Raw genomic sequence first — 22,302 nt, forward strand, 5'->3', positions numbered from 1 at the left:
TGCTAAAAGCTATGAAAGGAGCTTTTAATTTATGTTGTGTGGCGTACAAGAGATTCTTTAGCTGGTTAACCATTGCTTCTTCATTCTCTTCCCTCATATCCTGAGACTGTTGCTTTTACTGATAACATTTCGAAGCTCGGTTGCAGATGGTGTCTATAGGAAGTAAAGCTTGATGAGAAGAGGGCCCTGTTATCCTTGAGAAAGCAGATGAGGGTTGCTTTGATGCCCTGGTGATTAATCACTAGGTTGCCAAAACACTGGACCACTGGGTTGCTCTCATATCTCTATCTCAAGAATTACTAGTCCAAGGCTGAGACAAAGAGGCTGATATGCAGTTAGTCTTTAACACTCCCTAGGTGGGTAGTTGTTAGCCAAGCCTTCTCAATATGCAGCCCTCAGCCACATCATACTTCTCTGGAATGAGAAGGTATAGCCGTGAAGTAAATTCATTTAGACATATGTTCCCTAGGACCTGGAAATAGATGGACTTGGGGATGTTTTATTCTGGCATGGTTGTAACCTGAAGATAATATTGATAGTTCTAAAAGAATGAAGGACACTTTATCCAAGCCAAACCATCCCTGACGCCGGCAACATGGAGAAACCTTAAAAAGGCTATAATGAAACAAAGCTAAGTGAAGAGCAGAGCCTGGGTCTTTGAGAACATCTTGTCTTTAGTTGAAGGCGCCTGCCTGATGGGTTGTCTCAAGGAGAGGATCTTTCTTCCTCTTGTGTTTGATGAGGGACACCCTTGGTGATGATCAGCTTGTAGACAGATAGCCCTCCCTACCAAGGCTAACGCAATTTTGAATGCTTTCGGCCCTGGAGAAAGGAGGCTGAATTCAGAGACCTAGAGAAAGCCTAGGAGTCTGATCCGTTTTATAAATTCAGGAACTTCTAGGTTTGGCCTTGTATCAGTATTTGCAATTTCTGTTAGGGGACCAAAGGCCTCATATAAAATGAAGCAATATGAGAAGGAGATGGAAATAAGGGGAAGCAGGGAGAACCAGAGGAGTCTGGTGGCGGGGCTGCAGAAAGAAACAGTGTATCATTGCTTATAAAGAAGAGATACAGATATGAGGATGGAAGGAAAAATTGTTGTTGGGGTTCTTTCTGAAAGGGGATAACTGCCTTAAAGGTTCACAATTCATTTCAAGGAAGCCCCGTTAAAGAGTAAAGTGTCCCCTTGATTACAGTAGTGTCACCTTTATGGTTGGAGGATGAGCCTGGAACCCTTAAGCTGGGGGATGCTCTGCAGACAGTTTCACAAGGGAAGCTAGATTATATTAAGCAAATAATTTATATCAAGGACATTTTGCTTAGCACTGCTATCTATGTAGTTCAAGAGAGTATTTCAGGAATAAGAAGGAAATGATATGGATGCATCAAGCTAAAAATTATTTGTATTTTTGGAGTTCTAAAACTCTCCTGCAAGTGGTTTTGTATGTTTTAGGTCAACCTGGAAGCTAATTATTCCTCTCCCCTTCATTTTAGACCCAAGTGAGGATGATGCATAGAAGAGCAAACAAACCAGAAGATGTGAATTAGAGTCACAGAATGTTAGAGCTACCAAAGGGCATTAGTTTGTCTAGTTCAGTGCCGTCGTTAGCCAGTGAAAAAACAGACCCAAAAGGTTGAGAAAGTGTTGGGAGGAAGAAGGGAAAGAATGGGGAACTAACATTGTCTGGAACCTACTATGCGTCAGGTACCATAGTACCTTTGCTTTTATTATCTGGATTATTAAGCACCTTGAGGCCAAGGGATGGAAAGAATAAAAGGCAAATCCTTATCGTCCTGAGCAATATGTAGGAGATAAAGGGGGCTGGCAGATCATTTTTTCCTGTCTAAGCACACAGGGCTAAACTAGAGGAAGTGGAGTCAACATTTGAGAGTGAGGTTAATCTAAGGAAGTACTTGCTAAGTAGTTGAGAGAGACTCATGAATAACTTCTCTATTCCTAGGTACCTTCCAAAAATGTGATGGGTCAGAGGCAGGCTAGAGACAAGGCTGGTAGGAAACAAGATTACTATTGCCTCTGGGATTGATTTGCATTCTAGAAAATCAGGTCATGACCTGAGAACATAGGATTAATCTTAGGAATAGGGAAAAAAATGGGGCTTCTCATCCTAAGGGGTCTTAAAAAAATTAGTATATATACTATGAATTAAGAAGATAAAATCCTATGGTTACTGTATTTTTATTTATTTTTTTTAGGTTTTTGTTTTGTTTTGCAACACACTTTGAAGTCATGTTCAATGTTGGTAAGGGTAGGTGGCAGCCTGAAAACGGACATTGAGAATAAGATTGTATTTCTTGTAGTTGTTTGATATGATATCCCGAATTATACCATGAGGGCTGCTTCTATGGGGAGCAGTAATACATTAGCTGGATCATGTCCTGAGTACAGGGCAACTTGTGGGGAAGATTATGAGAGGGTCCCAACTTTAGGAAGCTTCTGGGTCTAGTGAGAGATGAGGCTTATACCTGGTGGGAAGTAGGGAAATTGGTATTTATAAGTCAGTACATTCATGCAGGTTATAAAATAAAATAGTAACATAGTACAGAAGGAACCAAAGCAAAGAAGTAATCAGAAAAACTGGAGTTAACCAGAAAAGATTCCTCGAAGGTAATAAAGATAGAGGACATGAAACAGAAAAGAGGAAGATGATCAGAGGGAGAAAACTTATGGAAATTATGTTTTGTGCAGAGGGCTATGAGTGGAGTAGTCAGGGTAGTACGGGAAAGGAATATTAGGGAATGAAGTTGGAGGAGCAATCTTGTTGGCCTGACTGAGGAACTTGAATTTGATTTGGTAAAAGCAGTAACAGAGCAGAGCATGATGAGATGAATATGACGTTGAGGCCTTTTGCAGCTATACTAGGTCATGGAAGCAGGAAAGCTTGCTAGGATATTATTGTTCTTATCCAGATGTAAGGCCCGAAGAGCCAGGACTAGAGTAGGACAAGGGGAGGGAGAAGAAAGAGAGGGGGCAGTAGAATTAGCAAGACTTGATGATAGTTTGGATGTGAGGGGAGGAATAAAAGACAGGCTGCAGATGATAACCCCAGGACATATTTATGCTGTTGATGGTGATGAGAACTTGGAAAGAGGTAGCTGCTTCGTTTTTAATAAGGAGAAAGTGTTTACTTTATTAACCAATTGATGGAATATGTCTATGTTCATTATTGTAGAGTCTAGGAGGAGGCACAGCCCCTGGAAAATAGTTGAGCACATGCTATGTGCCCAGATGATCACCTGCACTCTGCCTTTTTCAGGTTGGAGAACCAGGTGAAAGAGAGTTTATTCCTGGGGTGTACCTGCAGACTTCAGGAATGCTATCCCACTCTGGATCTGGGAAAGAAAATACAGTTTTTTTGCCAGTTTCTTCCCCTTTAATGCTTTGAAAATGGGATATGACTAGCCTGTGGCAGCATGTGCCTGTGGATGCACAATTCTCTGGCTTGATTCTTGGAAGGCCTTTTTCTCTCCCTCCCTGGGGGTCATTTGTATCTCTGGTTCCTGCTCCCAGAGCCATAAAGTGGGAGCCCCCATTTATTAATTGGGTTGGGACTGGGGAAGGGGTCGGCAGGGGACTCTTTAGTGCAGCAGGCGGGCGTCTTCCCGAATGAGCCCATTAGCCAGCCCCAATGGCAGCTGAAACGGGGCCGCAGCCAAGTCCTCTCGGTTTCAAAAACCCTCCGTTGCCTGCAGCAGGTCAGAACAAGGCCTGCGGGAGCCCTTAGCTTCTGATTGCAGCTGTGAGGAAGGACAAAACAATTTACAGGAAGCCAAGTATCTCCTGTCCCACTGTCTCTTCCTTTCTGACTTTGGGGAGGGAGAAGACTGGGATGTGGTGTCCACTCCCACTATAGCTTCTTACAAGGCACGTATAGGCCTGAGTAGGAGAGAACAGGAGTGAGTGTATATGCATTGATCGGACATTTACGTCTATGCTCCTGAAGTGTTTACACATGTCCTTGCTTGCTTCTTCCATCCACACACAGTTGTGTTGGCTAAGCAGTCACTGGTTATTCGGGGCTCCCTAGGGTGAGTATGCTCAGTGTGTTAGGGGGGCGTGCTTATCATACTCTTTCCTGCCCCATACCTGCCTTTTCTCCTGTCTGCTTTCAAGATTCAATGTTAGAATTAGATCACCTTTTTAACATCTTTTCTTCATAATAAGAGGAGTTTGGCCTCCTACTGGAACTCACTTGTTTGTCCCTTTAGTTAAGCCAGCATGAGAAAGGCAGGCATCTACAGGGGAGCTTCTTTATGCAGTGGCCCTGAGAGAAAGGTGTGAGGGGCAGGAATATCTCACTTCCTGATGGACGGACACTTGTGTCTTCTTCCTGATAGAATCATAGATGGCCAGAGCTAGAAAGGGAACTAGAGACCACCTAATTCAACTTCTCAGTTTACAGAGCAAGAAACTGAGGCTTAGGGAAGGAAAATGACTTGTCCACAGTCTCACAGTGAGTTAGTGGCAGCCAGCCAAGACTAGCATCCAAGAGCATCAATTCCTGACAGCCCTGTGCTTCCTCAGGAAAGGAAGGTAGGGCTGTGAGATTTTGAGGGGGGAAGGACAGATTGAGGGGAAAAGTTAGGTTAAAAAAATTAGTAGAAAAACTGAGAAGCTTTATATATTCTTACCTCGAAGATTAATCTTTCAATGACATGCAAATTGTACAACTGTACTTTTTATTTAGGGTCAAGAACTCTGGTTCATTGGGAAGCAAGTGGCAAGCCACAGCCAAAGATCCTGGTGCCTCAGAGTTACACCATAGTTCAAGGAGCTCATTGCCAGCTATCTCTGGGGGTTGGCTAGTAGGAAAAGATCCTCAGAGGCATTGTGAGGAATTTACCCTAAAGCTCAACTCAGGCTCCTTTGCATTATAATACAGCTATATTGAAAAATAAAATCAGAAGGAAAGGAGAAAGAAAACACCTCACTTGCTGGGAAACTAAGGGGAATTGCTGAATGAGAGAAGGGATTATAGAACTCTGAGTAAAATAAGATATTCTCTGAGATTACAGGCAAATGGGGGCGGGGCTGTACTCCTCCCCCCTGATTTTTAGTTTGGGGTTGGTTTTCTCCTTTGTTGGGGTGGAGGGAAGGTGGTGTGCTCCACAATGACCTAAGCCCTGAATGGTGTGCTCAAAGGGCTGACATGCACAGCAGGTTCTAAAGTCATCTCACTCTGGTGCTGAGACTCTCCTCCCTTCTTTGGACCTCTCCCAGATGTTTCTACAGTCCCTTCCAATGCTTATTTTCTGAGCATGAATCTGGGAGCCACTGACAAGCAGGGAGGGGAATGCTAATGAGTTCCTAAAGTGGAAGCAGTATCTTGGAGGGAGTAAGGCAGCTTAGAGATAGAATTATAGGTCTGGGTCAGAGGGGCAGGGAGATTGCAAAATGAGTATTGACTGCTGTTGACAAATAGATTCCAGTACATATCTTTACGTTTCCTCCATCACACCCTGGTTGATAGCACAGGAGGAATGTGGAGTTGGTCCCCATGCAGATTAATCCCTACACAGGGAGTGTATAGACCTACCTGCCCAAATTGCATCAAATCTGCTGTCCCACAAACCTCCTTTCTATCTCGTAGGACCTTCTTCTGGCCTCTGAGCCTTTCTTCAAGAAGCTGTTTTGGACAAGAGAGGCTTCAAATACAATCTGATTATCTGATCTAAAACTAGATGCCCTCCTTTGAGTCACTTTCTTGCATTAACTTTCCATTTGCCTTGAACCTTCATTGCCCTTTATAATTCTGGGTTTCACAGCTTCTATTTCTGTTGAATTCCTAACTTTTAAGTATAGGAACCATGGTTTTTACTTTATCAGACTGGAAGCTAGTTCCCTGGAGCTAGGAATCTTAGACCACTTACAGCTCTCTTTATTTAAGGGAGCATATTTAAGGTTCACCAGAATCCTTCTCAGCTCTGTGAATTAGAAGAGTGGTGACCATCACCATCACTTTACCTACCAAGGCCATGCTCCCCGGGTGAAAGCCCATAGACCCTTTTTGGTGTCTAATCCCTTATCTCATTTCTAATATAACCTGTAATTTTCTTTTACAGGTAGCAGCAGCAGTAGGAGAGATGACCCCTGAGGAGTTTGGTCATGTCCATCAATTACCTGACATCCGGACCCCTGCAAAATGCAGTCTCTTTCACAGACTTTAAGGCCAGGTAGGGACCTTCAGCCAATCAGAGGCCACTGGCCTGCTTTTGTAAGGGATTAATACACACACACACACACACACACACACACAGAGTCTCAGGGAAGTTCTTATACTCAAAGATCTCCAGAGGAGTTTCCTTAGCATTTTTGTTTAATGCTTTTCCATTATGGTTTATTACAGGCTATTGAACATAGTTCCCTGTGCTATGCAATAGAGTGTTGTTTAATCCATTCTATATATTATATAATAGTTTGCATCTGCTAGTCCCAAACTCCCAATCCAACCCTCCGCCCAACTCCCTTCCCCATTGGCAGCCACAAGTCTGTTCTCTATGTCTGTGAGTCTGTTTCTGTTACATAGATAAATTCATTTGTGTCATATTTTAGATTCCATATATAAGTGATATCCTATGGTATTTGTCTTTCTCTGTCTGACTTACATTGCTTAATATGATAATCTCCAGGTCTATCCATGTTGCTGCAAATGGCATTATTTCATTCTTTTTTTATGGCTGAGTAATATTCCATTGTATATATATACCACATCTTTATCCATTCATCTGTCGATGGACATTTAGGTTGTTTCCATGTCTTGGCTATTGTAAATAGTGTTGCTACGAACATAGGGGTGCATGTATCTTTTCAAATTATAGTTTTATCTGGATATATTATGCCCAGTAGTGGGATTGCTGGATCATATGGTAACTCTATTTTTAGTCTTTTAAGGAACCTCCATACTGTTTTCCATAGTGGCTGCACCAATTTACATTCCCACCAACAATGTAAGGAGGGTTCCCTTTTCTCCATATGCTCTCCAGCGTTTGTTATTTGTAGACTTTTTAATGATGCCCATTCTAACTGGTGTGAGGTGATACCTCATTGTAGTTTTGATTTGCACTTCTCTAATAATTAGTGATGTTGAGCATCTTTTCACGTGTCTACTGCCCATCTATATGTCTTCTTTGGAGAAATGTCTGTTTAGGTCTTCTGCCCATTTTTTCATTGGGTACTTTGATTTTTTGTTATCGAGTTGTATGAGCTGTTTGTATATTTTGGAAATTAAGCCCTCATCGGTGACATCATTCACACATATTTTCTCCCAGTCCATAGACTGTCTTTTTGTTTTGTTTATAAGTTTCCTTTGCTGTGCAAAAGCTTATAAGTTTGATTAGGTCCCATTTGTTTATTTTTGCTTTTATTTCTATTGCCTTGGGAGATCCTTAGCTCTTTACTTGACCCTATTATGGTGTCCTGTCTTCTGATTAGCAATTCCTCCCTCCTGGCTGGAGTGGGTAACCCCCTCAATTGGCGTTGGTGGTCATTTCGTTCCTGTTCTTTTCTCCTGGCCGGCTGTGCTAATGAATATTCCTCAGTAGTGTGATGCTGATATTGGTTACTCTCAGCCTCTCTACAACACCCGCCCCACTCACCCACCACCTCATACGTACACGTAGTCCTGCCTTCTTCTTCCCCAAGAAACTACTTTCTCTTTCTTTCTTTTGCATGAGGGTAGGGCATTGATATCCCTTCTTACTACCTCTCATCAGCTTCTCCACATCATTTCCAGGTTTAATGGGAGATCCCCCCTGTCCAAACACTGTGCAAAGTCACGAGAAGTAGAGGTCTGCCAGCCTGCTTCTTTCCATCCTCAATGCTTAGAACTGGGCAGGTCACCAACCTACTATGCCTACCCCTACCCTTCTTGCTGCCAGGTAGGTGTGCTCCTCTCCCTACCCACCAACCCTAAACAGGGTCATATTTCTCTCTGGGACTATTTCTCTCTGTTGTTAAATATCTCCAACGAGGGGAAGGCCTTTGTGACTCAGCTCTCCACCTTGGTGACTTCCAGCCCTAAATTTTAGAGAGACCTTCCTAATGTTAACTCTCCACCCCCTTTCCTTTAGTTTAAAACCATTTCCCCCGTTTAGTGCGTGTGGAAAGAAGGGAACAGTAAACAGTCAATGGATGGTACTTGACACTGGAGGGGAAGCGTCTAATGACAGGCAACCCTTCTCCTCGAGCTGAAAGCCTGAAGCCCAGATGTGCATTCTGTCCAGCGGCCTGGCATCCTTGGGGAATACTTGAATCTTTTGAGGGAAAGGTTTTATCTGGTGTCCATTCCTGAGGACAAGGATCTCAGACTCTAAGAGTCTCTCCGTCTTCATTCCCAGACCCCTCCAGGGGGTAGCGAATGGATTGCTGCAGGGAAGAACCCACCAATAGGTAATACTCTGTCTTGAGCTCGGGTGGCAGCTCTTTTCTGGCACTTATAGGGAGTTGGCAGGGCTGCCAGAGCCTCTCCTGCCACTGGAGTTGACATCAGCTTACCCTTTTGACCTTAGGTCTCCTCTCTCAACAATGCCTCTCTCACCCCTGTAATCCGGACAGCACAAGCAGGAGGCCTAAATAAGTGCCAGGTCTGGGTAAGGTGCTCCCTCCCCTGGTAGGCACATACCTTGAGTTGGAGGTGAAGCAGTTAGGATGGGATGGATGGAGGGATAGAGTAGGTGTTAGAAAGTAGGAAATGTCTCTGGACGTGGTTGAGCAGTAAGTATGCTTTGGGTACCTGGGGTACCCTGCCTACCTCTCTGTCAACCTGGATGTCCTATCCCTCAAAGCTGCTGGTCCACTTGGGCGGCTGCAGTCTTGGTTTCTGCCACACGAGGGCACTGCTGACCAATTAAAACTCCTGCCCCTCTGCAGACAGAGTTTGGGTGAGGGGAGAGGGGGACACTGCAATCTTTCTCCAAGATAGGGGTCAGAAACACCCCCAGAGAGCCTGAGACCAGGGTCCCAAGGAGCCAGAAGAATAATTAGCTGTTCTTCCACTTCTTCTTCCTTAAAAATGGCCTGAGACCCTGAATGCTCTTCCCTAGTGGACTGACATGTCACTATATTCCCAGCTGAACCTGGGAAGCCCCCAGCTCTAGTCACAAAACACCTTGCAGAGGTGTTTCTCTCCTTCAAGGTGTAGCAGGCTCCAGCTGTCCACCCCACTGTCTCCAGCCTCTAAGACACAGTCTCTTTCTGGCCCAGAGGGTGGAGGTGTCTGGTTTTTCAGAGAGAAAAAAAAAAAATCTCTTAAAATTGTTTTAAGAGAAGTAGCTCTTAAAGAACTAGCTCTCTTAAGAAAGAGTTCTGGGGAGAGGACTCTCTCAGAGAGACTGAGAGACCAGGAACGTTCCGTCTTCTATGCCCCCATCACCTCCCCCAGCACAAACCTGCAGAGCTCAAGATGGTCTGGAGGATGTTTACCACCTGAATGGCTGGAGGACACCCAGGACACTCTGGGGCTCTGCGACAACAGTAGTTTCAGAAAGCAGGACGGGGATGGCGGCTGCTTTGACCCTTGATCCTCATGCCACCCCCGTACTGTGTAATGTCTCTGCCAGGGATCCAAGTGGCCGTGGAGCCCTTAGGGGGATGAGGTGTCCCATATTTGACCCTCAGTCTCCATGAAGCCCTTCCAGGCTGAGCAGGCTAAGGGAGATGACAGAGGTTCTCCTCCTCCCTCCTACCCCCACGACCAAGGGCCCCTCCCCAGGAGGACAGCTTGATTAAACAGTCGGTGCTGCGGGAACTGCTGCACAGCTGGCCCCCCCCCAGCGCCCTGAGCAGAGCAGCGGGTGCAGATGAAAATCTCCAATTAGCGTTGAAGTGAAGTGAGGAGGTACTGAGGCTGCCAGGGAGGCCAGACGGGGGCCCTCGGTCGGCAGATACCCCACTACTGCCTGGATTCTGAGTACCACCCTTAGTCACCCTCTTTCTCCTAGCTCCTCTCCCGACATCTCTCAGTGCCTACTAGCTTTGCATTGCTTGGGGCCAGAGGGCTTTAGAGGGGTGGAGGGTGGGGCTGATGCCTTACCTGGCAAAATGCCGGGGACACCATACATGTGGGGGAGAAGAGATGCCCTAGTCACAGCCTGCCAGTTTGAGGTGACCCCACACTACTGCTGCCCCTTTTTGCCTGGAGAAAGGGCAAATAGGACAAGTCCCTCCAGATCCTCTTGCCTCTAAGGTGCTGCCCACACAAATGTACACGCTTGTATATTTTATCCTATTTGACCCATCTGCTCCCACCCAAGTGACGGCTCCTTCCTTCATCCCTCCGTTTTTTTCTCAGCTTTCCTGTGGGCAGGGGTAGGTACAGCCTGGCTTGGGAGCACTGCCATGCCCTGCCACCTGGGTCCCAAACAGCTTCTCGTTATCTTCTTTGCAGTTCAGGGAAGAGCAGGGATATGCCCAGAATGGAAGCCTCAGATTCTCCCAACCCCTGAACATCACACCCCCTCTTAAGGGCCCTCTACCATTTATACTACTACTGCTTCCTTCACCAAGCCCAGAAGGAGGGCAGTGCGGCTAGACACGCCCTTTGACTTCCCTCTGCCCCTTTAAGGGAAATGGAAGTGGGTACCCAGCTGACTGAACCTACTCACACCTCCAGAAATTAGACACCAGGGCACAGTGCCACCCTCCCAGGCTGGCACATGCTACCCTGGCAGAGGTTCAAATAGCTCCCCCGCTGAATACCCCCACCTCTATGTCTTCCTCTTCTCTCTCCCTCTTTCTTCCTCTCTCTCTCTTTTTTTTCTCAGCTCAAAGCACAGCTGAGCCTTAAAATGGGGGTGGGGAGGACCAAGCTGGGGCAGGGGGGTGGAGAGTTCCAATAGCACGTTTTCACCTGCCATTTAATTGGATGTATTTTTAATTAATGGGCCCTCAGGGACCAACATGAGACAATCTGATCCCTGAATAGGGACAGGGGAGGGATTGGGTAAGGGAGGAGGATTGGGCCACTGGGTGCGGTTACCAGGAACCCAGGCCCATCAATCACTGGCCACTTTGCGTTCTGGCATGGAGAATAGCAAGGTGGAGGAGGAGGGGAGGCATGGGGAGAGGCACCAGGATTTCCCCCCAATGGCCAGGACCTCCAGAAAGGATGGAACTGTACCAGCTGACTCAGTTTGGGGCCCCAAAATTGCAGCCAGGATATTAGGTAAGGCTGTTTTCTTGTTCCCGAGGTTTTGTTTGGTTGAGCTTGTCCCACTGAGTGCTGTAAAACTGTGAAAGGAAGGCGGGGACAGAGCTTTGAGGTCCTTGAAGGGGAGGACAAGAACTAGGGACCGTAGAACCAGAGACTGTGGTGACAGGGAGGAGAAGGGCAGGGTCCAGAGATACTTCTGTGTGTTTAGACGTAAAATAAGTGCCGTGGAGATTACATGCAAAACAGCTTGCAAATGAGGGCTGGTGCCTTTGGGGTATGAATCATAGACCCTTACTGTTGCAAGGAAGAGAACCTGGAGCTCATCTTGCCAAACGATTCATTTTACAGATGGGAAAACAGAGACCCAGAGAAGGGAAATCAGTTGAATCCTGCCCTGGAGTTGCTTTTGTTCCTGGATTTGGAGAGTTCGTGGGAACACAGGGAAATGTAAGTAGGTAGGGTGTGGGGAGGAAAATCAAGGGAAGAGGGTAGGCAGAATATTATTCTCTATTGCTTGGAGTCTCGTGTCTCTGGCTCCTAAGTCTTGGAAGCAACTCAGGGGAGTCAGGTGGATGCATTACTGGGGGAACATTTCCCTTGTACAGCCTATTCCAGAGGTCACTTCATCCATTCCCTTGCTTCCAAGGAGACAGATCCCCCAGAACCTCCCACTCCCATGAGATTTTACCATATTCTAAAAGGTCCACAGGGAAGGAAATACACTAACTTCCCCAGTTCCTTAACCAAGAAAGAAATCCCCCAATGGTGACTAAATATTGAGCTTTTTCTGAGATCTTATCACAAGTTTCTCTGCTGCAATATAAGCTGCTAGAGAAAATTATGCCAAAAAATGTAGCGAGGAGTGGTCTTGTCCCATGTCTAAGCCAAGAAGAGAGACAGAATTAAAACTCAAGCCTCTGAAAGCTGAGTCAGAAATGCCCCTGTATTCACGCGGTGCCATGGCCCGGAGCTCTCAGTCAAGCCCCATCTGGCTCTATGCGGTGTTGGTGCACACTGGAGAGAGGGGCACATTTCCAGCTGTCCCCATCTCCCACCCCCACTTCCTTCACTATTCAGACACTAGAGTTAAGAAAGAATGAAGGAGAGAAGTGGCTTGCCCACCAAGTTGCCAAAGATGGCATTTCCTGGCATCTCCTTCCTTCCTCAAAAAATTCAGCGTTCTTTGTTCTGTGCTTCATGAGACTAAGTTGCGGTCAGGGCAAGGATGGCCACAGAGCTTGGAAAGCAGTATGGGTAGAAACTTTGTCACACCCTCCAAACCCCCAACACTTATCCTTTACTCCCAGGATTGTCTTCTCCTCTATCCTAGTACACCATTTAATATCCCCAGAGTCCCTAGGGAAGAGCAAGATGCGCCTCTCTAGGTGCCCCAGACTCACACTGCCCTCTCTTAGACACTCAGGGTCATCTCCTTGGCTATCTAATTCTCTGCCTTGTCTACTACCAACGAGATGAGAAGGGCCCCCTTGCGTTGCCTCAGGACAGTCTGGATAGACTCCATCTAGCTCCTCCCCTGTTTCCAAGGGCCTGCAGAAGTGGGGGTCGGGGAGGAAAACTGTGCCAGGGAGTTGAAAAGGAAGATTCTCTTGTGGGGGGAGATGGGGGAGAAGCCTGAAAGAGGGGAGAAGTTAGAGAGGGGAAATTTGGAAACTGAGGCCTGTAGTCCCACCTGTGGGGCTGGCTGCCTAACATAAGGCAGGCCGTTCATACTGAGTATTGTTCAGGGGGGTTATTAGATGGCTCCTGTTTACAGAGCTGCTGTTTCTCCTCTGAAACAGAGAGCAGCAGAGGAGGGGCACGCAGTGAAGAAAGAGAGGAGGTGTCAGGCTTTCTCTAGGCCCTCTTTCTCACCCCTTGTCCACCCCTACTCCAGATTAGAGGTATATTGGAGGGGCTAAAAGGCCCTTAAAGCATTCAATCTAGATTCTTGCTGTTTCTCTAAGGAACAAGATCTCCCTCCCCTCAATCCCCACCAGCCCTGCCTCATACTCCCAAGGTTTAGCCAAGGGTATGAGATCTACAGCCCTGGAGTCAGAGCCTGGAGCCTACTCTGGAATCCAGAAGAAACCCTGAGCTTTTGCAGGGAAGGAGGGATAGACTTGAAATAAGTAGAAGGCAGAGGTAGCGGTACCCAGAATCCCCTGTGCTCTAGAGAAGAGGGAATTGTCGAGGAGCTCGTTGCTGGCCCAGCGTTTAGCTTTTACTCTGATGGGACTCCTTTCCTCCTTCTCCCTCAGTGTGTCCCATTGGTTGGTGAGAGAGCTGGATGTCTGAACCTCCCACCTCGAAGGTTATCATGCAGATCCCCTCTGTAGCTCCCAAAGCCATGGAAGAAGTGAAGGAAGACATTTCAGAGGTGGCAGCGCCATGATGTCCATCAGTACCAAGGGAGAGAAGCCAAGGAGAAGAAACAGTGCCCAGAGAGGGAGCCAGGAGGAGATGTGTGCTCCTGAAACAGCCTTCTTACCCCATCCCCTCCCCTGCCCCCTCTAACATGCCAGCAAGGCTCTGTGCCCAAGGTGTGCCAGCTCTCCTGGCTGGCGATCCTGCTCTGCTGTACAGGCAGCTGGCCCTCTGCTCCAGCACGGAGCACATGGTGGGGTCTGTCACACTTCTTTCTAACTCATCCCAGTGTGTCTGTGGTGCAGATTCCTAGGGATGCAGGAGGGGGCTGTGGCCCTGCGAGTAGGAAGACAGTGGGCTCTGGGGCCCTTTAGGTGCGTGTCTTCCTGGCTGGAGCGGCTGTGGGGAGGGAGCAGGCTGCTGGCAGCTCACCTGAATTCAAGGTTCTGGTGGCTCATAGCAACAGGGGCGGCTCATGAAAACAACAGAGAGGAAGGGGGCCCAGGCCTGTTAGAGCTCTCTTTTACCCCATTTCTCCCCCACTCTGAGCTCTGGATAGAGGTCTCTCATCCGGATTGTGGGGCAAGGAGAGGCCCCAGCTAAGAAAGAAGAGAGGGAAATGGGAGAGAAGATAGCAGGGGAGGCTGAGCATTCCCAGGGAGAGGCTTCCCAGTGAGGAAAGGATAGGAGAGGCTAGTTATTCTTGCCCCAGTGTATCCATGGGCTGCACAGAGGGTTCTGTGCTGAGGCAGCTCAGCGCTCCTAGGCACCTTTCAGGAAAGGGGCTTTCCAGGCAGACACAGCTACTCCCCCCTACTCTCACTTACCTGCCCAGAGGTCTGGGTACCCAGCTGACACCACACGACTTAGAAATTAAAAAAAAAGAAAGAAAAGAAAAAGGTACTATTACAAGACCAGAACCTGGAAGGATTACCACTACTTGGTCTCAGTACTCTTTCGCTGGAAACAGAAACCATGATCTTCAAAGGTGCTGATTTTCTCTTCCCTTACAGGTCAGGTGGGCAATGTGCATCTTCTCCTGACTTTCTGAATCAGGGGAATGATAGACTACTGTGTTTGAGGTCACATCAGCAGAACAGGGCCAGAAAGTGGACCAGGAGAATCAGCTGTGCTTCTGACCACAGTCCCAAGGGCCTCCCTGTTTCAGCAAAAGGAAATAGGGATCTCGGATACCAGTGTATCCAGACACACAATAAATATCCTCCTTCTAACCTCAGAGAAGAATAGGAGGGGAGTTCTCTGACAGAACCTAAGTTTTCATTTGCCTGTTTCTATTCCTTTCACTGATGACGGCTCTGCTGTCCAGCTGGGATGAGGGGCCCTCTGCCGGGATGCTCCTGGGGATCCAGAGACAGTTTTGATTGGAGGCAGGGACAGACCAGCTGCTCTTCGTGTAGGGAGATGGGACCAGCTCCACTCCCCCAGCTCTCCCTGGCAGCATCAGGAGCCCAGGGGCCCCTGCTGGAACACCCATAATAAAGCCCAATCCTGAACTGAACTGACATATCACCTGGCTCTGGTATAAAAGTGGTGCTGAGGGGGAGCCTGGGTGCACCGGGTGGGATGTAGGCAGGTGTAGGGAGTTCAGCCCCAGGAGATACAAGGATCACTCCTCAATACCACGTGTTCCTCCTCATAAACCTTCTCCTCCGTCCCCCTTTTCTTCCACCTCCCTTCAGCTGGCTCCACTCCTGGCTACCTCATGCCCTCCAATCTGAGAAGACATGGTAAGTAGTTGTCTGTTCCCTACACTTTTCTCTTTCTCACTCTCTTCCCCTCCTCCCAACTCCCAGCCAAGAGTTACCCCATTTGACCTCTTCCTACCAGTGAATGCCGTCAGGATCTGAACCTGGAATCACCCCCTTCCTCTGAGAATGCCACTCTGGCTCTGAGACTGACTCACCAGTCCTCATCCTCCACATAAGTATAGCCAGGCCAAGACAGGTATGTCCACTGGCACCAAGGCCCCTGACCTGAAGCAAAGGGCAGCCCTAGGGGTACAGTGGGGCTTGGCCGCAAATGCATATATGCCTGTGTATTGGGCACACTGGTTTATTAGTGTTATCTCAGCATTGTGATGCAGAGAGAGTAAGTGTAACAGCTGCTCCTTGCTTGCAGTGTTTATTGTTACCTAGAGACAACCTCCTGGCTTTTTCCCAGCTCCCCCTCCCCCCCCAGCCCAACCCCCTCCCTGCCAACAGTCCTCCTCTCCCCACACTGATGGGAAATTTATAGCTTGCCCATACCATGCCTTTAACTCTCTCCTGTCCATAAGGTAGATGGGCCAAGGGAAGCCACAGTGAGCTGTGAGCATGCTTAGGCCCTGGCAGGGTAGAATAGTGCGTGGAGGAGGGAAGGAAGGATGGAGGGAGGGAAGACACCTCTTGTTCCCAAGACACCTCTTGTTCCCAATCTATGTCTAGACTCAGGCCCCAGTTTCCCTCCTGGCTCTCATGTTGAGAGAAAAGAGCGTTGGACCTAGTCTTGGGATCCCAGGCTCCTCCTCACAAGATTATTCTTCTTCCTCAGATTATTCTCTAAGCTCCTCCCGTTGGACTGGCTGGTCCTGAGCAAGTACAGCAAGGTAGTATTGAGACGAGAGGAATAAATGCAGAGTGGCAGAACCCCCAGATCCCTCCTTTCTATAGAGATGTCACATTGTGACAAATAAGAGGCTCTGGCGTGAGGGATGCTGGCCAGACTTCCACAGCTGGATAGATGTCAAACATGAAGCTGGCTGCTGAGCCTGGTGGGGAAAACTGACCACCTTAACTTCACCCTGAGCCCAGGACTTAGGTCCTGAAAGAGTCCCAGGCCGTCCTCCAAGTTGGTCTCCTTGGTCTGGGTAGGATACTCTCTCCGCTTTTCTTCCAGTCCATTTTCTGCTGCTCATCTTTTGGTTTGATACCTTGGGGAAGATCCAAGAGACCAAGGGAACTGAGGCCTCAATAGTCCTGGGGAAAGAGAAATTCCTCTATCCCCTCCTGACTCAGGACCTTTCATGGAGGGGCACCATGTCATATATTCACCATCCCCACTGGAAACAAGAGAGGAAAAGGGATTGGATTTTAGCAGAAGGGATAGAGGTTAGATACATGGAAAAACTTACTCATGGGATGTAAGACTTCAGAATGGACCTACTTCTCTTTAGAGACTTTTCTTTTGCCTGGTATGAGTTTAAGTCTGTGTCCACCCAGGGGGCATTGGAAGAACAAAGGGTGCTTTTCTGGGGCTCCTCCAGATGTGGGCCTCAGTGCGGTTTCCTCCTCAGTTCTTCTAAACGTAGTATGTATGGTGGTTAGACCGTAATGCCAGTGCTGCCATTTACGAGCTGTGCCACCTTGGTAAGTCGCTTAACCTCTTTTAGCCCTAGTTTCCTTGTCTGTGAAATGCAGATAAACAACCTTTTAAGGTGGTGAAGAGAATTTAGTGAAATAATGTGTGTAAAGTACCTAGGACAGTGCCTGATACTCAGTAGGTGCTCAGTCAACAGTGGTTGATACAATAGAGTCTATTAATTTTATGGAATCATCAGGGCTGACACCGTGTCAAAGACTCTATGAGTCCCCTGGAATTACAGGCCAAATGTGAGTATGTGCGTGTGCTGGGGAGAATGTCCATAGTTTTATTGATGATTTGGAGCAGGGGTTGGCAGTCTCCTGGAACGGAAGTAGCCCCAATCCTTTGACTCATACTCCCAAAGAAGTCAGTTTCCCCATTCCCATGCCTCCAGCTAGGAGTTCCTTACGTAGTGTTCTGCCTGGAAGTACAGCTTCATCTAGGATGGAGCTGGGAGAGACAGCCATTAAGATAGCAACACAGAGGAATTCCCTGGCTGTCCAGTGGTTAGGACTCTGCGCTTCCACTGCAGGGGGCATGGGTTTGATCCCTGGTCAGAGAACTAAGATCCTACATGCCACATGGCGCAACCAAAAAAGAAAAAAAAAAAAAAAAAAAGATAGCAACACAGAGCACTTGCCAAGCACTTTACAGTTTGTCAAGTGCATTTACCTACATTAGCTCTTTTAATACCCAGAACATCCCAGTAAAGTGAACTACCATTTATTGACTGCCAGGCCTTGTGCTCAGTGTATGTTTTTTTTTAAGTATGTTAAAAGTCTATAGAGTATTTCATCACCTAGATATGCTATGATGTATAAAGCTCATCCACTATTTTAATCATTTAGACATATTTACTGTTATAAATAATACCATGATGGACATCCTATCCTAAAACTTCATGCTTTTTTTTTTTTTTTTTTTTTTTTTTGCGGTACACGGGCCTCTCACTGTTGTGGCCTCTCTCGTTGCGGAGCACAGGCTCTGGACGCGCAGGCTCAGCGGCCATGGCTCATGGGCCCAGCCGCTCTGCGGCATGTGGCATCCTCCCGGACCGGGGCACAAACCCGTGTCACCTGCATCGGCAGGCGGACTCTCAACCACTGCGCCACCAGGGAAGCCCACTTCATGCATTTTTTTATAGTAAATTCCAAGAAGTGAAATTATTGGGTCAACAGATACAAATATCCCCCCTCCCCATAGGTATGATCACTTTATTGATGTACCATAATAAGAATAATATTTTTTAATCTTCCTCTTTGGAATTCTTCAATGGAAACACATGGGCAGCCCCTTCTTTCTCCTAAACCCACCGGAAACATTAATAATCTATCATATCTTTTTTTAAAAATTGAGGTAATTGTAGATTCACATGCAGTTGTAAGAAATAATACAGAGAGATCCCTTGTACATTTTGCCCACATTTACCCAGTAGTAACGTTTTGTAAAACTATAGTATGACATCACAACCAGAATATTGACATTAGTTCGATCCATATTTCCCCAGTTTTACCTGTGTATGTTAAGTTCTATGCAATATTGTTACCTGTGTAAATTCTTACATCTGCCACTACAGTCAAGATACTGAACAGTTCCAACACCACAAGGATTCTTCATGTTGCTCTTTTATAATCACGCCTACATCACCCCCTTCTTAACCCTTGGCAACCACTAATCTATCCTCCACTTCTACAATTTTTTCTTTCGAAAAATGGAGTCATACACTATGTAACTTTTTAGGATTGGATTTTTTCACTCAGCGTAATTCTCTGAATATCCACTCAAGTTTTTGAATGTATCAATAGTTTGTTTCTTTTATTTATTTCATGATATGATGTACCACAGTTTAACCATTCACCTGTTAAGAACACTTTGTACACAACATTGTAAATCAAGTATACTCCAATAAAATTAAAATATTTTTTTAAAAAAGGAACACTTTGTGCTCCCACTTTGTACTCACTAGCAATTAATGAAATAGCCTGTTTTACTTGGTGTCCTGAGTGTTGTTTTATAATCACAATTATTAAGTTTCTTAACCCTTCAGGCATGGCACCTATTGTTATTTCCATTTCATAGACAGGGAAAATTGAGGCTTATCGTAAATGATTTTCCCACGATCACATGCTGTTAAATGGCAAAGAAGAGCTTGGAACTCAAGACAGTAGGGCTCTTTCTACGACACCAGGCTTTCTCAGACCTTGACGAAGGTTGCTGGGAAGAGGGTGCAGGCAGAACCAGAAGAGAGATGTCGGAGGCAGGAAGAGCACTGGAGCAGCCTGGGTCACTTCAGGTCCTCCCAGCTAACTTTGGTTCATAGGTTAGAAGATCAGTGTCCTGAGCAGGGGGCAATACGGCTATGCCCTTCCAATTGTTTCCCCTTTGCCGCTTCACACTGAAGTGGATGGAGCCCGTGAGCAATCTGCCCACAGACCTGGAACCTAGAATAGGAAAGGGAGGACTCAGCCTTTGGGTGTCTATCAGAGGATAAATGGTCAAGGGTCTCCTTGGAAATATGAAGTTGAGTGTATCTCTGTTGAGGTCTGAGGAAGTTGAGTCCCATGACAAGTGAGCTCTCTATTCTGGGGCGGGGGGCAGTAAGGGAGAAATAGCATTTTAATTTTTTTTAGTGTGGGTTGAACTATAGGTCATTTACACACACACACACACACACACACACACACACACACACACACCTCGGGCGGGCTCAGTGTCTGGGACATGGTTCGGGGAAAGCACAAAGCGGAATCAAAAATGGCAGTTCACTCTTTTGCTGCTGCGGTTGCAGGCATGAGTATGCTCAGGCTTCAGAAAAGGCTTGGCTTCAGTGTCCTCCGCTGTGGCAAAAAGAAGGTCTGGTTGGACCCCAATGAGACTAATGAAATTACCAATGTCAACTCCCATCAGCAGATCCGGAAGCTGATCAAAGATGGGCTGATCATCTGGAAGCCTGTGACAGTCCATTCCTGGGCTTGATGCTGGAAACACACCTGGGCCCGCCGGAAGGGCAGGCACATGGGCATAGGTAAGAGAAAGGGTGCTACCAATGCTCGAATGCCCGAGAAGGTAACCTGGTTGAGGAGGATGAGAATTCTGCGCCCGCTGCTCAGAAAATACCGTGACTCTAGGAAGATTGACCGCCACGTGATCACAGCCTGTACCTGAAAGTAAAGGGTAAAGTGTTCAAAAACAAGTGGATTCTCATGGAATGTATCCACAAGCTGAAGGCAGACAAGGCTCGCAAGAAGCTTCTGGCGGACCAGGCTGAGGCCTGCAGGTCTAAGACCAAGGAAGCCCAAAAGCGTGAAGAGTGGCTCCAGGCCAAGAAGGAGGAAATCATCAAGACTCTGTCCAAGGAGGAAGAGACCAAGGAATAAAGTTCTCTCCCTCTTCTCTGTTCATAGTGGCCTCGGCAATTACACAGATCACTCATTCAATAAAAAACAAGCCTTTATCTGCTTAAAAAAAAAAAAGCCAGTTCACACTTAGTCCTCACTTTACCACTGCTCTTTCTCTCCAAATCATGGAAGCTAAGTCAGAAGGAGCTAGAGAAATCATTTGGTCTATCCCTCAGCCTCTGGGCACTGGTAGAAGCTGACAGGTGGAAACCTAGAGTGAGCCCAAACGTGATGAATGGCAGAAATGCCAGCTTTCAGGAGAGAAGGTTTGGCTTTTCTCCTGGGAGCTATGTCTGGCCAAAGGCTGCCTCTTCCCACCTCCTGCTGGAACTGGATTTTTTACAGTTGATGTTACCATTGCTCCCTTGGCCTATTCTAGTAGCTCTGGTGGACTTATAACAACTTTCCGTGTCTACTTAAAGCTCCAGAACCAGGCTGAGGGCACATATCACTCTTCTCCATCTTCCATGGCCCATCAGAAATGGCACATCTTCTCCCAATGGTGCCCTCCATCCTTATCCAGTAATTCCAGCCATTGGGATAAACACTGAGGGCTTCAGAATGTATAGGGAGTACTTTGCATTGTTGAAGCAACCAGAGATATCCATTCTAAACCTCTTTTTTGGGTGGACTTTTTTTTTTTTTTTCCTTCTGTGCCTAGGGGCTTGCAGGATCTTAGTTTTCTGACCAGGGATTGAACCAGGGCCCTTGTTTGTGAAAGCATGGAGTCCTAACCACTGGACCGCCAGGAAATTCCCTGGGTGGACGTTCTTAGACAAAAGGAGACCACTGTTTACTGGCTCTTATCCCCTCTGAGATTTCCTGATTGTCAGAGGTCCTGAATGTGGAGACAGCTACCTGCCCTTGAAGCCAAGACGGCGCCTTATCAGGAGACTTCAGGACCCCTGCTTCTTCCCTTCCCTTGGCTGCCCCTGTACTCCAGGTACCCTCCTCTCCTGCCGCCACTCCCTTCCCATTCCTCCTTTCTCTCTCTCTCTCTCTCTCAGCAAGTTTTTTATGTGATTACAGGCACTGCATGGTAATTAGTGCTAAACTCATTTGCACAACTACAGTTAATTGGCTACAACAATTAATTAATGTGTTGGAAATTTGGCACTGGAAAAAAAGTTTGTCATCAAAAAAAGGGCAAAAACTGTAGAGTGAGATACCCATAAAAATCGAGGGCAGGCTTCAAAAGCCCAGCTGGGCCTCAAACTTCAGGCCGGCCTCAGATGCCTTCCGACTCTCAACTTCAACACATTTTCCTCTTTCCTCTTTCATTTTTTCCCTCTTCCTTTCTCTATTTCTCTTCTTGCTCTCTCTCTTTTTTTTTTTTTTTTTTTTACAACTTAAGCAAACTCATTTCCCTGATAAAATATAGCATGACTAATGGCTAGAGCATGTAAAAATCATTGGGAAAATGTCCTTGGAAGACGAATGCATTTTCAGCAGAATAATTAACTTAATTAACAAATTCACATGCATATTCATCAGGCTATTAATGTCTTCTCGGCTCAGCTTGATGAACATTGCGGTAATAACCATCTCATTTACATACTGCATTCTACTGCGATCCAAAACAGAGACAACATACAGGCGTGTACACACAGACACACACACACACACACACACACTTTTGCACCACTGCACACAACATGCCTCGGCCGATTTGACTTCCAGGTTGGCTGGGGGAGAGAGAAGGAGAGAGAGAGTGGGGGCTGGGAACCCGACTGTGTGGTATGATCTTTAGAGGGTCATGAGTGAGGTGGGCTAAGGATGCCTACGTGTGAATGTCTGAGAGAACTTTAATTCTCTCTCTGTCTCTGTCGCTCTCCCTCTGCCTCTTTTTCCTCGTTTCCTTTTCTCTGTGTCATTTTCTCCCTTCTTCTCTACCGCCCCCCCCCCAAACCATGTCTCTCTAGGGAAAAACTTGGTATCCGTGCCAACTTTTTCCCCCCTCCCTTCCTCCTCCTCTCTCCTCCTTCCCCTCTCCCAACTGCTGCCAGCCGGCA

At 46.9% G+C, this 22,302-nt stretch overlaps 1 protein-coding gene and 1 pseudogene across 4 annotated transcripts in view; both read left to right on the top strand.

Moving 5' to 3' along the window:
- The window catches only part of CDK12 (cyclin dependent kinase 12), a 63,432-nt gene extending 45,607 nt beyond the window's left edge, over nucleotides 1–17,825 (top strand). The window contains exons 14-17 of one of the 3 annotated variants that reach the window (XR_014291806.1): nucleotides 6,082–6,192; nucleotides 7,752–7,896; nucleotides 11,517–11,615; nucleotides 13,427–17,825. The gene's annotated coding sequence lies outside the window, so the exon portion shown is untranslated. The remainder of the gene's footprint in view (nucleotides 1–6,081; nucleotides 6,193–7,751; nucleotides 7,897–11,516; nucleotides 11,616–13,426) is intronic. The other 2 variants (XR_014291808.1, XR_014291807.1) reach the window with 2 other exon arrangements.
- A 1,844-nt stretch (nucleotides 17,826–19,669) lies between these two features.
- Nucleotides 19,670–20,471, top strand: LOC309792908 (large ribosomal subunit protein eL19-like; annotated as a pseudogene). Its single transcript has one exon. The product of its transcript is annotated as a large ribosomal subunit protein eL19-like (transcript).
- Nucleotides 20,472–22,302: the final 1,831 nt, after the last annotated feature.

The sequence above is a fragment of the Mesoplodon mirus genome, assembly GCF_964341445.2.
Source record: "Mesoplodon mirus genome assembly, chromosome: 18".
Taxonomy (NCBI): Eukaryota; Metazoa; Chordata; class Mammalia; order Artiodactyla; family Ziphiidae; genus Mesoplodon; species Mesoplodon mirus.